A 17314-nucleotide genomic window follows, 5' to 3' on the forward strand; every position below is an offset into this window, starting at 1 on the left:
AATGAAATTATTAAATGTAAACGCGTGGTTTAATTAAACAAGGGCCGAGGTGTGGTATATGGCCAAATACTACAAACCCCAAGGTGCCTTATTGCTATTTTAAACTGGTTACCAACGTAATTAAAACAGCAAAAATACATGTTCTGTCATTCCCCTGGGATACCATCTGATATACAACTGCATTCAGGGCTTGAACCACCCAGTTTATAATTATCCATGAATATCAGCACCACATGAGTTGACAGCTCCCATCTCTGAGGATTAGTTTGGAGTCTTTGATCTTTGTGATGTAGCAGCCAGGAGTGACATTATACTGTTAGTAAAAATCAAGACTTACTGTATGCAAGCGAACACCTGTCTGAATGACACTGCAACATGAGACTGAATGTAATTTTCCTGTCATACTTACAGAAAATTATGTGCCCTACCACAACGTCCTAATGCCCAGCATTTTCGGTGTCATCTGCTTCTTTGGGATTATTGGCAACTGCATTGTCATCTACACCATTGTGAAGAAGACCAAGTTCCGAGCGTAGCAGACAGTGCCGGACATCTTCATCTTCAGCTTGTCTTTAGTGGACCCCCCCTCCTCCTGGGCATGCCCTTCCTCATCCACCAGCTCCTGGGCAACGGTTCCTGGTGCTTTAGTGACATCACGTGCATGGTCATAACCGCCCTGGACTCCAACAGCCAGATAGTGAGCACCTACATCCTCACCGTCATGACTCTGGACCGCTACCTGGCCACGGTCCATCCCATCCGCTGGGGGCTGCGGTGGGGCTGGTGTGGGTGCTCTCCCTGGTCTCCATCACTCCCGTGTGGATGTATGCTGGCCTTATGCCCCGAGGGGACGGCTCAGTGGGCTGTGGCCTCCTGCTTCCCAATCCAGCCACTGACACCTACTGGTTTACCCTCTACCAGTTTGTGCTGGCCTTCGCCCTGCCTCTGGTCGTCATCTGCGTGGTGTTCTTCAAGATCCTCCAGAACATGTCTGCCACGGTGGCCCCCCTGCCCCAGAGCAGCTTGAGAGTACGTACACATAAGGTGACCCGTATGGCTGTGGCTATATGCCTGGCCTTCTTCATCTGCTGGGCTCCGTACTACATCCTGCAGCTGGCCCACCTGGGGGTTCAGAGGCCCAGCTTTGCCTTCCTCTATGTCTACAACATTGCCATCAGCATGGGTTACGCTAACAGCTGCATCAACCCATACCTCTACATCGTGCTGAGTGAGACCTTTAAGAGGCAGTTCATTGTGGCCATCCGGCCAAACAATCGGGTCTTCAGGTTGAACTCTGTCATGGCTGACGGCAGTGTGAGTCTGAGACTGGACCCTGAGTGTAATCATCGGTCTCAGTCCTCCAGAGACCTACTAGTACACAACATGCTGCCTGTCACTGTGGCTGAGCACTGAGTCAGGAGCCCTAGCCCAGCCCCATCCCTCAGCCCTAGTTCCATGAATCTGGGCTCTCTCTCAGCTCAGCGGGAAGTGGTGCCCCCATCAGACAGTCATGCTCCCAATGTGTATGACAGGGTTAACGTGCAATGTATGTAGTATGCTGAGTGTGTACAGTATCTATTTTGTACACAGCAGTACTGTGTTTATAAGACACTTTTCCCCACAGGGACATTCAACTTCATCCTATTAATCCTATCCTATCATGCTCCCATGAAGGAACTGTGAATACAGGGACTTTGTACTAGTATTCAGTTGGCAATTGAACTGTAGGCTATTAGTAACAATATGAACTTTTATAAAAGGAAGTCAGCCCACAGTTATCAATAACACTATTTTGCAGTTCTGTTTCAAGTGGTAACAATTTGTATTTCGTTTTCTTTGATGATAATCCCATTTGACAGATTTCCACTGCAGGTTTCTGTGTAGATATGTGATATCCTGTGATTCTGTCATTGGTCCGTCCAGTCGGTGATCTGAGATGCAGGGAAACCACACCTTGTCGTAATGTAATCTATGTCTATACTGGAACCTGTGTGATGACTGTGATCATTGAGAAAGTTGTGACATATTGATGTATTATTGTGTGCTATCTTTGAATGGGATTTTGACGTCAACTAATATGTTGTCCTTAGTCATTTTGTAATATTGAATATAATATTGAATATGTGCAGCCCGTCTATTACCATGTAATGTCTGTGATCACCAAGGAAACCTCTATGTTGTTATCGTTGGGAAAATAATAATGTTCTGATGCACCATACAGTGTTGAATGACTGCAATTGATCCAAAGGGATTTCTAGATGTTACAATAAAGAATTAAAGCATGAGACGTAAGAAAAACCCAATGCAATACAGTAGCAGCAGAACTGTCTGTGCTAGAGTGCATTTTGTGTATTTGTGAAGAGCTCTTATTCTCAGAGAAGGGGAAGCACACATAAAAGAGGAAAACGCACTCTGTCCTAACAAAGCAATATTTTACCTGATGGCTGCTGTAGAAGACAGGCAGGTTATCTGCTGGTAATCTTGTAAAAGGGCAAAGTTATCACTGGACTGGAAATGAACCATTTGTAGGGTAGTAATGGCTTGCTTTAGAAGGAGGAAAATACAATATTGAACTCTGCCGCTCTCAAACCCAGACACCCATACATTACTATTGTTATTACATTCCCAGGAAAATTGGATTCCCTTCCAACACTGTCCAGAAATAAAGTACATGAATTGGTGTTCAATCAAATAAATGTAGTACTAATTTGACAATACTTTGCACTTGTATGTATGTGTGAGGAGTAAAATGGAGGTAAAGCAAATCAAAATGTGAAGGGAATCCAATTTTTGACCGCGGTTTACCAACTCATTAGTGGTATTAAAATGGATCCTGGTTCACTTCTCATTTATGGAACCACAACACTGCACCAGCGTACAAATACATTAATAATGCACATCAAGTATTTAATTTCACTCAGTAACTCAAAATGGCCATGACCAAAGGAAAAACCCAGATGAAAGCAATATCCTACTGCAATGTACACAAGTGCTTTTGGAATTAAGAGCTGTCCTAGTATAGGCTGCAGAAATAGTGATAACAACTGAGGGTTTCTCATACAAGTTCAGCACTCGATATAAAGGGAAAGGGGAAGGGGGAAACCTAGTCAGTTGTACAACTGAATGCCTTAAACTGAAATGTGTCTTCCACATTTAACCCAACCCCTCTGAATCAGAGAAGTGTGGGGGGGCTGCCTTAATCGACATCCACGTCTTCGGCGCCCGGGGAACAGTGGGTTAACTGCCTTGCTCAGGGGCAGAATGACAGATTTGTACCTTGTCAGCTCGGGGATTCAAACATAGTAGAACTTCCAGTGTATGTAAATATTATATATTTACAATATTAGTATCATGGGCCTTTCCTTTTGGTATTCTCATTATGTAATATGTAAATGATAAAGGCAGTAGTGTGTGTGTGTGTGTGTGCATGCGTGCGTGCGAAGGTAATCAGAACATACATATGCACTATTAGGCAGGCACAGATACTAACCGAGGCGTCTGTTGACTTTTCCTGTGGTAATGGATTTGTGATGGTCTTCTTTTTCTTTTCTTTTTTTTTTACCCCTTTTGTCTCCCCAATTTCGTGGTATCCAATTGGTAGTTACAGTCTTGTCTCATCGCTGCAACTCCCGTACGGACTCGGGAGAGGTGAAGGTCGAGAGCCATGCGTCCTCCGAAACACAACCCAACCAAGCCGCACTGCTTCTTGACACAATGCACATCCAACCCGGAAGCCAGCCGCACCAATGTGTCGGAGGAAACACCGTACACCTGGCGACCTGGTCAGCGTGCACTGCACCCGGCCCGACACAGGAGTCACTAGTGCGCGATGAGACAAGGATATCCCTGCCAGCCAAACCCTCCCCTAACCCGGACGACGCTGGGCCTCCCGGTCGCGGCCGGCTGCGACAGAGCCTGGGCTCGAACCCAGAATCTCTGGTGGCACAGCTAGCACTGACCGGTATGATCTTATTAGTAAAGAAAGGACATAGGCCCAAAACTACACATGAAAACTTTACCATATTACAAAATGAATGTCTGAACACATTAAAGAACAGTAATAATAACAGTAGTACTAACAATAACAAAAACATTAAAATGTTCACAATCTGTCAATCAATGGTGGTTACATTTTGTGTGTTCTCATGCACATGTTGGACAATACATGGTGGTTGTTGCATGTGCGTGGACTTGGGCTATAGATGAGTGGCAGGCGGTCCACCCACTTGTGCCAAACCTCTCTGATTGCTGCCAGCTTGTCTTGTTGACGCCGGCCTGGTCTTGTATCACGGTTGTCGAAGCGAATCACCCGTGACAACACATGAAATGTCTGGAGTGACATAGTGGCATGAAAAATTGTCCGACCAGACTCTGGATCCCATAAACTGGTGGTAGATTAGTTTCTGGATCTGTCCACACCGGCCAAAATCAAGAGACCCACGTCTTCTTGGACGTCTGTCCGGTCTACCTCCTTCCAGTTGTCTTTGTAAACGCGTCTCCCCTCCAAGTTGGTCATGTTTATGTCACGTCCTGACCCTAGTAAGATGTCATTTTCTATAGTAGAGTAGGGCAGGGCGTGACAGGGGGTGTTTTGGGTTGATCTATGTTTTCTATTTCTATGTTTAAGTTCTAGTTTGTCAATTTATGTTGGGATTGTTTGGGGTTGATCTCTAATTGGAGGCAGCTGATCCTCATTGCCTCTGATTAGAGATCATATTTAAGTAGTGTTTTTTCTCATTGTTGTTTGTGGGTTATTATCTTTTGAGTAGTGTGTTGTCCTCTCTGCTTCACAGTTTGTTGTTTTTGTATATTCAAGTATTTAAGTGTATTGCATTCAGTTTCACGTTTAATAAATATGTGGAACTACGAACACGCTGCATTTTGGTCCGATCCTTCAAACAGCCTTGACAGTTTATCACTATAGTTTCGATTGACTCTGTCAGGAACAGTTCGAAGCAGGATTTTATGTCATCAACCCGGGATATGGCGTATTTCGTTGGCCCTGGGGTCATCCTGATAACATTTTCAGTTGACCTCTCCTCTCGGGTGGGGATGAAACCAGGACAAATTCCCATTCTTTGACCGGAATGTAACAACAACCTCAGCAGGGCCCTCTTCCTCATCACTGGATTGTTCCACATTGGTCTTCCCTTGGTCTGGATCATATTCTGTGTTGTCTTCAACTTCTGACACTTCCTCCTCTATTGTATTTTCACTGTCAGTTTCCTGGCCTCTCTCCCCTCGCCACCAGTGTCATGATCAATGAAATGATCAAGAGCCTCACATACAGTATATAATTTGGTCCTTGTGCTGCCACAGATTGAATTGTGAGCAAGGCCTCAAAAAAGCTTTATATACCAGAGCTGCGAGAAAAGTTATATTATTTATTGAAACAATGTTGCAATTGTTTGTGAGAATGCCAACAGATGTGTTTCCCGTGGGAGAAAGATTCTATTGGGGAAAGGTTCCTGTGGGGGTTGCCATGGAAGCCAAGAAGGGGAGTGAGGTGTGTGCTCAAACACACATGCATTTGGGGGTCTGGGAGAGGAAGTGTGTCCATCTGATGAATGGGCATGTGCCTGAACTCAATTTTATACACTAATTGTTGTCTCACCCATTCATTTCTACTGACCGGTCATTTTTGACCAGGAACACCACAGGTGTACAAAAGTTAAATAAAACATCAAACATTTTATGAAAATCATCAAATTATATTTTGTGTGTTCAGATGCCCTGTATGGACAAAGTCATGGAACCTTATGACAATCAGATTAAATGAACTACATTTTTCAGAGAGAACTTGTAAATTGGTCCAATTCGACCGGAACACAACAGGAGGGTTAAATGACTTGCCAAGGCAACAGACAGACTCCAATAACCCTTCGCAACTCTTTTTCATCATAATATAAATAATTCCAGACTAAATTGTGATAAATTGATTTAAGCTCTAAATCATTGCGTATCAGTCTTTTGAAGAGGATTTGTTACTCTGCAATGTGTACATTTTACAATGAAGGCACTGTAAAATTCAGCATAGTGAAAGGAATACATGCATTTCCTTACATGATGTTGCACCAGTGATTCCCTATCTATGATTATATTCACCAAACACAGAGTTTACAAAACATTAGAAACACCTGCTCTTTCCAAGACATAGACTGACCAGGTGAAACCAGGTGAAAGCTATGATCCCTTATTCATGTCACTTGTTAAATCCACTTCAATCAGTGTAGATCAAGGGGAGGAGACAGGTTAAATAATGATTTTTAAGCAATGAGACAAGATATGGATTGTGTATGTGTACCATTCAGAGGGTGAATGGGCAAGATAAAATATTTAAGTGCCTTTGAACGGGGTATGGTAGTAGGTACCAGGCGCACCGGTTTGAGTATGTCAAGAACTGCAACCCTGCTGTGTTTTTCACACCAAATTTGCCTGCGTGTATCAAGAATGGTCCACCACCCAAGGACATCCAGCCAACTTGACACAACTGTGGGAAGCATTGGAGTCAACATGGGCCAGCATCCCTGCGGAATGCTTTCAACACCTTGTAGAGTCATTAATTAATTTCTGCCTCAATCAAAACACAATAAAAATGACACATCTGAGCTGACTGAGCAGTTACATCCCTTCACAAAACAGAAGAAATGTGTCGTCCTCCAGGCATATAGATAACTTCTGTTTGGAGTGCTTAATAAACTGATAGGGCGAACTAGTCAAATGCTTTAATTAAAAACATCCTCGCTGTGGTTTGACATGTCCGTTATTTAGAAAAGGGTGATAAAAGCAAGAGCAGAATGTTGAATGTTTTCACCTGACATGTCATTACACCAGAGATAACAAGGAGAGTCTGTATTCAAAATAAACAGAGGACCACACAAATGAGTTTACTGATTGGATTTATAAATGTGACGCTTTTATAAGACAGTTTGTTCATCCATATATGTGACCAACTGGCTTGATTCGGTCTTATGTAGCAAATTTAGAAATTGTGTGTGATTTTCTTTTTATACATACTGTAAATAAAAATCACACAGAGAGCGTTGGTGGACGGCCTTCATTTACATTTTTCCATTAGAGTAGTCATTTACATTTTCAGTCATTTACATTGATGCCATATATACCTTAAATAACAACCTCACATCTGTCTGGATTGGTTAGAGCTGCATGCATTAGGGGGAGCAGTATGAAAAAGTATGCAAAAAGTATGCACTCACTACTGTAAGTCACTCTGGATAAGACGTTGCATGCACAGGTTTAGATAAGACACAGCAGTGTCTAAGGCCTTCTCTGGGGAATGGACTCAACTAATTGTGTGTATCAGCGGGAAACTAGTGTAGACAGAAACTTAGGTGCCTTGAGTAGAGTAAAAACGCTTTATTTTACAAAATGTTTACATTCTGTCATAAAGAGCACATGTTCAACTTAATAAAAAAAAACATGTTTTCCCATCTCAAGAGGTTCAATAAAAAATATATAGTAAGTGTCTATTAATGCTAAATAAAGTAACAGGGTTAACGACGTCATTTTAAATCATCCATAAATCCCATTGTGACAGAGGGAAGGGAAGCTTGTTATGTGCAGCAGGGAGGGGCAATTTAATGCAAGCTTAAAATATATACAGTATACATATTGTTAAAACATTTGTAGCCTGTCTGTGGGTAATGTTATGCTCGACCCGTTCAGTTTTCCACCACATCGAATTGCAGTGCTCCCTATCATTTAAATTCCAGCGATTGATTCAGCCCTTATTTACTTGAACAAAGACTCTTCAAAAAGGAATCTTCGGCCAGATTTAAATGAAAGCAAAATGATTACTGGTGCTCTGGAAATCAATTTGCGGAGTTATTTAAACTGCACTGCTGCTCCAATCAATATTAAGGCTGCTATGATGCAGTTTAAAAAAGAGATTGGATCATATTTGAGTTGTACGGTATCATCCTAAGTGTTAGTGGCACTGCAGAATGCCATCAAGTAACCCATTACAGCTGTGCTTTCTTTACTGGAGCAGTAATTACACCTTGCAGGCTACTGATCGCAGCACAATGCAAGAGGGGACTGAAGATACCAATAGCTTTTATTCTACAAAACATAAACATCACATCAGCCAATAGAATGGGTCATCCATAAAGCTGCTGAACACAACATACACAACCCAACACATACCTGAGCCTTCATTGAGATCAAGTATACTTGTATGACTGACTTTATGAATTGTATTAGTAGAGTCAGTACTTTACCATCACTTTAATGTGCCAACACAGAGATTACATGAAACAGAAAATGTACACATTTGTATTGTGTGATAGTAGAATATGTTGAGGTCATCGGTTAAAGCTAGAATCCTTAGATGCTACATGCTACATAAAAAAAGTACAAGTAAACAAACACTGTATAGCCTCAAAACATGGTTCATACTCCAATTTTGATATCATGGATGGTCAGTCCTTACATCCATAGCTCGGTCTATGAATTTGAGAGTAGGTAACATTTCTCCAGGCCCATCCCTCAGCTTTTTACCAAAACAGAAGAGGAGTGGCCGCTTTGTTATTGTTTCAATTAAGGATTCTAGCTTTAAGTGCATAAAGCTAATGCAAATGATACAGCCTTTCAACTGCCCCATTTCAGTGTCAGGCGTGTAGATTGAGAAATACATACGCCTTTGCATTTGAATTATAAATGTTGTAAACAATCAAAAAGCGTGGCAATATGCCAGAGAAATTACACTTTGATTGAAGTCATGAAAAAGACTCCAAAATTACAGATGTTGAGATGTCAGTCTAAAATCTAATAAGCACACAAAGAAAATGTACAATAACAAGTTGATGATTAACAAACACTACCATTTAGACAACCATCAGGGTGAAAGGAAAAGAGTGATATAGTATCTTGTTGAAGCATTTTCCTTTGCATGTCTCAGGTAAAGTGCTTTGTATTGTTTGCTAAACACAGAGGACCCTTACCTTGTGAAGGTAGTAGCCATGAATACATGGCCTTGAATGGACTTATGGGATGTGTGAAAATAGAAAGGAAGATATAACATAGGAAATGTCAACTACTTCTCTTTTGTCCATAACTTTAAGCAACAATCTACCTGGGTTATTGATATTCTACATATGCCTCTGTAACTTTCTCATTCATTCACGATTCATTCATGATTATCTGTAATCATGGTAGCATCCACATTAAATGTAGTGTTCAGAAACATATTCTATTCTCATTACAATAACAGTGACTCCAAAATTACACAATATAGAATTTACCATTAATTTATATTGAGCGCAACATAATCTGAAACACAACCAAAACTGCAAATGCATCCAACAAGTTTGTAGATCCACAAGCTTGATGTAGTTATTGTGTGCTAGGAGTATGGGACCAAGTACTAAACTATTAACTAAATTGAATGCACCACGAGTGAATTTGTCCAAATACTCATGATACCTTCAAATGGAGGGATTAGATTCATAAAGTGCTTTTAGTTCTAAACGGTTAAACAGATATGTATGAAAATACCCTGAAATAAAAAGGCGACATTATGTACTGCCGCCCTCATGTAAAACATTTGATCTCAAATCTAAAATGCTGGAGTATATAGTCAAATTAAAAGTTTAAGCTTTACTGTCCCAATAAATACATACAGTTGAAGTCGGAAGTTTACATAGACTTAGGTTGGAGTCATTAAAACTAGTTTTTCAACCACTCCTCAAATTTCTTGTTAACAATTTATAGTTTTGTCAAGTCGGTTAGGACATCTACCTTGTGCATGACACAAATAATTTTTCCAACAATTGTTTACAGACACATTATTTCACTTATAATTCACTGTATCACAATTCCAGTGGGTCAGAAGTTTACAAACACTAAGTTGAAAATTATGTCATGGTTTTAGAAGCTTCTGATAGGCTAATTGACATAATTTTAGTCAATTGGAGGTGTACCTGTGGATGTATTTCAAGGCCTACCTTCAAACGCAGTGACTCTTTGCTTGACATCATGAGAAAATCAAAAGAAATCAGCCAAGACCTCCGAAAAATAATTGTAGACCTCTACAAGTCTGGTTCATCCTTGGGAGCAATTTCCAAAGGTACCACGTTCATGTGTACAAACAATAGTACGCAAGTATAAACACCATGGGACCTGCTCAGCCGTCATGCCACTCAGGAAGGAGACGCATTCTGTCTCCTAGAGATGAGCGTACTTTGGTGCGAAAAGTGCAAATCAACCCCAGAACAACAGCAAAGGACCTTGTGAAGATGCTGGAGGAAACAAGTACAAAAGTATATATATCCACAGTAAAACGAGTCCTATATTGACATAAGCTGAAGGTTAGGAAGAAGCCACTGCTCTAAAACCACCATTAAAAAGCCAGACTACGGTTTGCAACTGCACATGGGGACAAAGATCTTACTTTTTTGAGTAATGTCCTCTGGTCTGATAAAACGAAAATAGAACTGTTTGGCCATAATGACCATTGTTATGTTTGGAGGAAAAAGGGGGAGGCTTGCAAGCCGAAGAACACCATCCCAACCGTGAAGCACGGGGGTGGCAGCATCATGTTGTGGGGGTGCTTTGCTGCAGGAGGGACTGGTGCACTTCACAAAATAGATGGCATCATGAGGAAGTAAAATTATGTGGATATATTGAAACAACATCTCAAGACATCAGTCAGGAAGTTAAAGCTTGGTCGCAAATGTGTCTTCGAAATGGAAAATGACCCCAAGCATACTTCCAAAGTTGTGGCAAAATGGCTTAATGACAACAATGTCAAGGTATTGGAGTGGCCATCACAAAGCCCTGACCTCAATCCCATAGAACATTTGTTGGGCAGAACTGAAAAAGTGTGTGTGTGAGCAAGGAGGCCTACAAACCTGACTCAGTTACACGAGCTCTGTCAGGAGGAATGGGACAAAGTTCCCCCAACTTATTGTGGGAAGCTTGTGGAAGGCTACCTGAAACATTTGACCCAAGTTAAACAATTTAAAGGCAATGCTACCAAATACTAATTGAGTATATGTAAACTTCTGACCCACTGGTAATGTGATGAAAGAAATAAAATATGGAATAAATCATTCTCTCTATTATTATTCTGACATTTCACATTCTTAAAATAAAGTGATGATCCTAACTGACCTAAGACAGGGAATTCTTACAAGGATTAAATGTCAGGAATTGTGAAAAACTGAGTTAAAATGTACTTGGCTAAGGTGTATGTACAGTGGGGGGGAAAAGTATTTGATCCCCTGCTGATTTTGTACGTTTGCCCACTTATAAAGAATTGATCGGTCTGTAATTTTAATGGTAGGTTTATTTGAACAGTGAGAGACAGAATAACAACAACAAAATCCAGAAAAACGCATGTCAAAAATGTTATAAATTGATTTGCATTTTAATGAGGGAAATAAGTATTTGACCCCCTCTCAATCAGAAAGATTTCTGGCTCCCAGGTGTCTTTTATACAGGTAACGAGCTGAGATTAGGAGCACACTCTTAAAGGGAGTGCTCCTAATCTCAGTTTGTTACCTGTATAAAAGACACCTGTCCACAGAAGCAATCAATCAATCAGATTCCAAACTCTCCACCATGGCCAAGACCAAAGAGCTCTCCAAGGATGTCAGGGACAAGATTGTAGACCTACACAAGGCTGGAATGGGCTACAAGACCATCGCCAAGCAGCTTGGTGAGAAGGTGACAACAGTTGGTACGATTATTCGCAAATGGAAGTAACACAAAAGAGCTGTCAATCTCCCTCGGCGTGAGGCTCCATGCAAGATCTCACCTCGTGGAGTTGCAATGATCATGAGAACGGTGAGGAATCTGCCCAGAACTACACGGGAGGATCTTGTCAATGATCTCAAGGCAGCTGGGACCATAGTCACCAAGAAAACAATTGGTAACACACTACGCCGTGAAGGACTGAAATCCTGCAGCGCCCGCAAGGTCCCCCTGCTCAAGAAAGCACATATACATGCCCGTCTGAAGTTTGCCAATGAACATCTGAATGATTCAGAGGACAACTGGGTGAAAGTGTTGTGGTCAGATGAGACCAAAATGGAGCTCTTTGGCATCAACTCAACTCGCTGTGTTTGGAGGAGGAGGCATGCTGCCTATGACCCCAAGAACACCATCTCCACGGTCAAACATGGAGGTGGAAACATTATGCTTTTGGGGTGTTTTTCTGCTAAAGGGACAGGATAACTTCACCGCATCAAAGGGACGATGGGCGGGGCCATGTACCGTCAAATCTTGGGTGAGAACCTCCTTCCCTCAGCCAGAGCATTGAAAATGGGTCGTGAATGGGTATTCCAGCATGACAATGACCCAAAACACACAGCCAAAGCAACAAAGGAGTGGCTCAAGAAGAAGCACATTAAGGTCCTGGAGTGGCCTAGCTAGTCTCCAGACCTTAATCCCATAGAAAATCTGTGGAGGGAGCTGAAGGTTCGAGTTGACAAACGTCAGCCTCGAAACCTTAATGACTTGGAGAAGATCTGCAAAGAGGAGTGGGACAAAATCCCTCCTGAGATGTGTGCAAACCTGGTGGCCAACTACAAGAAACGTCTGACCTCTGTGATTGCCAACAAGGGTTTTGCCACCAAGTACTAAGTCATGTTTTGCAGAGGGGTCAAATACTTATTTCCCTCATTAAAATGCAAATCATTTTATAACATTTTTGATATGCGTTTTTCTGGATTTTTTTGTTGTTATTCTGTCTCTCACTGTTCAAATAAACCTACCATTAAAATTATAGACTGATCATTTCTTTGTCAGTGGGCAAACGTACAAAATCAGCAGGGGATCAAATACTTTTTTCCTTGACTGTATATCCCCTTTATCTGTCAAGTTTACATCCAATACGTTTTGCATATAATATGAAAAATGATGAAAGTATTTTTGCTAAGATGTGAATGTGATTTTAATTAGTCATAACAGATAACTTGCAATCATATACCCTTGCACAGTAAGTAGCCATGCACCGAGTGAGGTCAGAGAGCGTGTCAGACTGACAGAACTGTCCCCTTTGGCCAGAGTGCATAAAAGGATTGCCAACAGAGATTAACATTAGACCAGGAAACGTGAGGCAGGAGCTAAACGGCACTAACATAAGGCAGTAAGCCGATACACAAAACAATACCAACTGGTGAGTGAACATGGGAGAGTGAGATATAAAGGGAAGGAAATAATGAAGGTAATGGAGTCCAAGTGTGAATCATAATGATGAACACGTGCGCGAAATGATGAGTGCCAGGTGTGCGTAATCATGAATCCCAGGACCGGTGGTTAGCATTCTGGCGATGTCGTACGCCGGAGGGGAGGAGCAGGAGCATGCGTGACATGAAGTAATAAACTCACCTTCCTTTAGACCAGAACATTGCCAGATTGCAGCTATGCATGTAAAGTGGTCTGAATCCTGAATAATCAACACGAGGTGTAGGCGAGAAGTTCACCTGCCAGGCAATCACTGGTCTGGCTGATTAGCTGTCCTAAGTCAGATATCGAGAAAAGTGAATCTAAGTGGGACCATTCCACTACTCTTCAAATCATCTCATCCTACTACGAGTCTCAAACGCCGTATTCTCCAACCATCATCACTTTTGGGAACCGTCAACACGGCAGGCTATCTTCCAGAGTGAACACAGTAGAAGAGATGGGTCCGGACCCTTTTGGACAATCAGAGCCTTACAAGCGTGCCGCTGAAAGGCCAACCCACATCCTTCCTAAGAAGGCCTGGTTCCGAAAGAGATAAATGGCGATCAAAGCACTCACACGTAAATACATTCATCATTTCTTATTCCAAACGGGCGGCGGTTTGTGTGCAAACTATATGATTACTGTGAAAATAGTTCTAAATTGTATCGACGATAAGTGTATTTTTTTTTCTCTCTCTCTCCATGTCACTGTGTCAAAAGCCATATTGTGTCAGTCCGCTAGGGACCTTTGTCTCATGTAGTAAGTGTGTATGTTTATTCTGTGCTATTATTTAATTAGCTAGTAAATAAATAATTTAACCAATTTGTGTAGTAGGGAATCATTTTTGCAGATGCATGAGGTTACGATTGTTTAAAATGATGACTTGATAAGAGGTAATGATTAATAAGATGACTGTTTATCGATGTAATAGATATATACCTTATAGAGTTTAATTTGGGAGATGGTAACTCTTTAAACAATCTCTTCCGTGGTGCCCGAAATCCTTATGAGGTAATTTTTACATGATTAATTTAATAGGGTAACAATTAAACATAGTTAGTGGATTAAATAAATAACAGTCTTCAGATTAATGAAAGTTAACTCACGACACACTCCTGCATTGTCTTGGGTGTGTGCTTAGGGTCATTGTCCTGTTGGAAGGTGAACCTTCGCCCCAGTCTGAGGTCCTGAGCTCTCTGGAGCAGGTTTTCATCAAGGATCTCGCTGTACTTTGCTCCGTTCATCTTTCCCTCGATCCTGACAAGTCTCCCAGTCCCTGCTACTGAAAAACATCTCCACAGCATGATACTTCCACCACCATGCTTCACCATAGGGATGGTGCCAGGTTTCCTCCAGAGGTGACGCTTGGCATTCAGGCCAAAGAGTTCAATCTTGGTTCCATCACACCAGAGAATCTTGTTTCTGTCACGGCTGTCGAAAGGATCGGACCAAAGTGCAGCGTGGTTGTAGTTCCACATTTGATTAAATCCATGAAACTTTTGCAATACACAAAATAACAGAATTTACAAAAACAACAAACCATGACGCAGAGAGAAACAAACACTACTCAAACGATAATAACCCACAAAAACAGGAAGAAAAAAACCCTACTTAAATATGATCTCCAATCAGAGGTAACGAGGACCAGCTGCCTCCAATTGGAGATCAACCCAAACAACCCCAACATAGAAATAGAAAAACTAGAACTTAAACATAGAAATAGAAAACATAGAAAAACACAAAACACCCCCTGTCACGCCCTGACCTACTCTACTATAGAAAATAACCTCTTACTATGGTCAGGACGTGACAGTTTCTCATGGTCTGAGAGTCATTTAGGTGCCTTTTGGCAAACTCCGAGCGGGTTGTCATGTTCCTTTTACTAAGGAGTGTTTTCCATCCGGCCACTCTACCATAAAGGCCTGATTGGTAGAGTGCTGCAGAGATGGTTCTCCTTCTGAAAGGTTCTCCCATCTCCACATTGGAACTCTGGAGCTCTGTCAGAGTGACCATCGGGTTCTTGGTCACCTCCCAGACCAAGGCCCTTCTCCCCGTTTGCTGAGTTTGGCCGGGCGGCCAGCTCGAGGAAGAGTCTTGTTGGTTCCAAACTTCTTCCATTTAAGAATGATGGAGGCCACTGTGTTCTTGGGGACCTTCAATGCTGCAGAATTTTTTTGGTAACCTTTCCCAGATCTGTGCCTCAACAAAATCCTGTCTCGGAGCTCTACGGACAATTCCTTCGACCTCATGGCTTGGTTTTTGCTCTGGCTTGCATTGTTAACCATGGGACCTTATATAGACAGGTGTGTGCCTTTCCAAATCATGTCCAATCATTTGAATTTAACACAGGTGGACTCCAATCAAGTTGTAGAAACATCTCAAGAATGATCAATGGAAACAGGATGCACGTGCTTCTTTCACATGCATTGCTTGCTGTTTGGGGTTTTAGGCTGGGTTTCTGTACAGCACTTTGAGATATCAGCTGATGTACGAAGGGCTATATAAATACATTTGATTTGATTTGATTTTGATTTGATGCACCTGAGCTCAATTTTGAGTCTCATAGCAAAGGGTCTGAATACATATGTAAATAAGGTATTTCTGTTTTCATAAGGTATTTCTGTAAACATTTCTAAGAACCTGTTTTCGCTTTGTCATTAATAATTGATTCAATTTTAGAATAAGGCTGTAACATAACAAAATGTGGAAAAAGTCAAGGAGTCTCAATACTTTCCGAATGGACTGTAAATACCACTATTTTCCATGCACTGTAATTTACAAATTGATAAGATCTATTGATAAGAGCTAGGTCGGATAAATTAGTAAGCCGTTTGGATAAGGGGATTGTAAATATAAATGACAATTGTTTTAGATCTACTGTATTTTACCATATGTTCGCTGGAGACAATTGTGAAATCAGTCATATGGCAGCAAACTGAAGCATATCAACATATCAACTTTCCCACAGTGAGATTTATGAAATGTTTATTCCATTACGCAGAATTTAATTCCAAGGGATGAAACTTGGAGACCCAATCTACAGGCTTCTGTAGCCATGCACAAATGGTAGTATAGCGGCAAACCTACCAAGTTGATTTATGATTTCTATAATGTTTTAATTATATGCCCAGACTTTTCACTATATTTATTTTTTACAATTCGTATTGTGTTAAATATTAGCCACTATTATTCCATTACATTGTTAGTTTACCTTTCTTTCCTCTGTCATGTGTGGTTGTTCCTGAGTATCGATAGCAATAGTGAATCATATTAGGTTAACGTATTACAAGTTGTGTAATCATTTGGGACATGTAGCCTATTTGAGTCATTATGAACCATACGTGGCAGTTTAAACCTGGATCCTGGAGCATGGTTCACAACAACTGGACCGTTGTAATCACATTTATGATTAATGAAGATTATTAGGATAGATTTATAAGAATACTGTTCAACCCCTATTCTATACTTTTCTCACCTTCCAATATTTAATGGAACAATATTGAATATGGTAACTTTCAGAATGAATCAAACCACTGTATGTTTTATTCACCAATATATTTAGTGCTTAAAGGCTCTCCAAAACGTTTTTTTTATATTCATAAATACTTTCCTAACCCTAAATAATATACAACATCACAGTATTTTTAAATCTACCAATTAGTGCTGAAAAGGAGATTCATTTAAATACACACATATTCGAGGTCGACCGATTAATTAGGGCCGATTATAAGTTTTCATAACAATCGGTAATCTGCATTTTTGGGCGCCGATTACATTGCATTCCACGAGGAAACTGTGTGGCAGGCTGACCACCAGTTACGCGAGTGCAGCAAGAAGCCAAGGTAAGTTGCTAGCTAGCATTAAATGCATCTTATAAAAAACAATCAATCTTCACATAATCACTAGTTAACTACGCATGGTTGATGATGTTAACTAGCTTGTCCTGCATTGCATTTAATCAGTGCGGTGCCATCATCGAATCACAGCCTACTTTGCCAAACGGGGGATGATTTAACAAAAGCACATTCGCGAAATAAGCACAATCGTTGCAGGAATGTGCAAACCATAAATATCAATGCCTTTCTTAAAATCAATACACAGAAGGATTTTTTTTTAAACCTGC

At 41.1% G+C, this 17314-nt stretch overlaps 1 pseudogene; it reads left to right on the forward strand.

Annotated features, from left to right (window-relative positions):
* The first annotated feature begins 416 nt into the window (after positions 1-416).
* On the forward strand, positions 417-1493 carry LOC106607071 (melanin-concentrating hormone receptor 1 pseudogene; annotated as a pseudogene).
* The last annotated feature ends 15821 nt before the right edge of the window (positions 1494-17314 follow it).

Source organism: Salmo salar, chromosome 06, assembly GCF_965601325.2.
Source record: "Salmo salar chromosome 06, fSalSal1, whole genome shotgun sequence".
NCBI classification, from domain to species: Eukaryota; Metazoa; Chordata; class Actinopteri; order Salmoniformes; family Salmonidae; genus Salmo; species Salmo salar.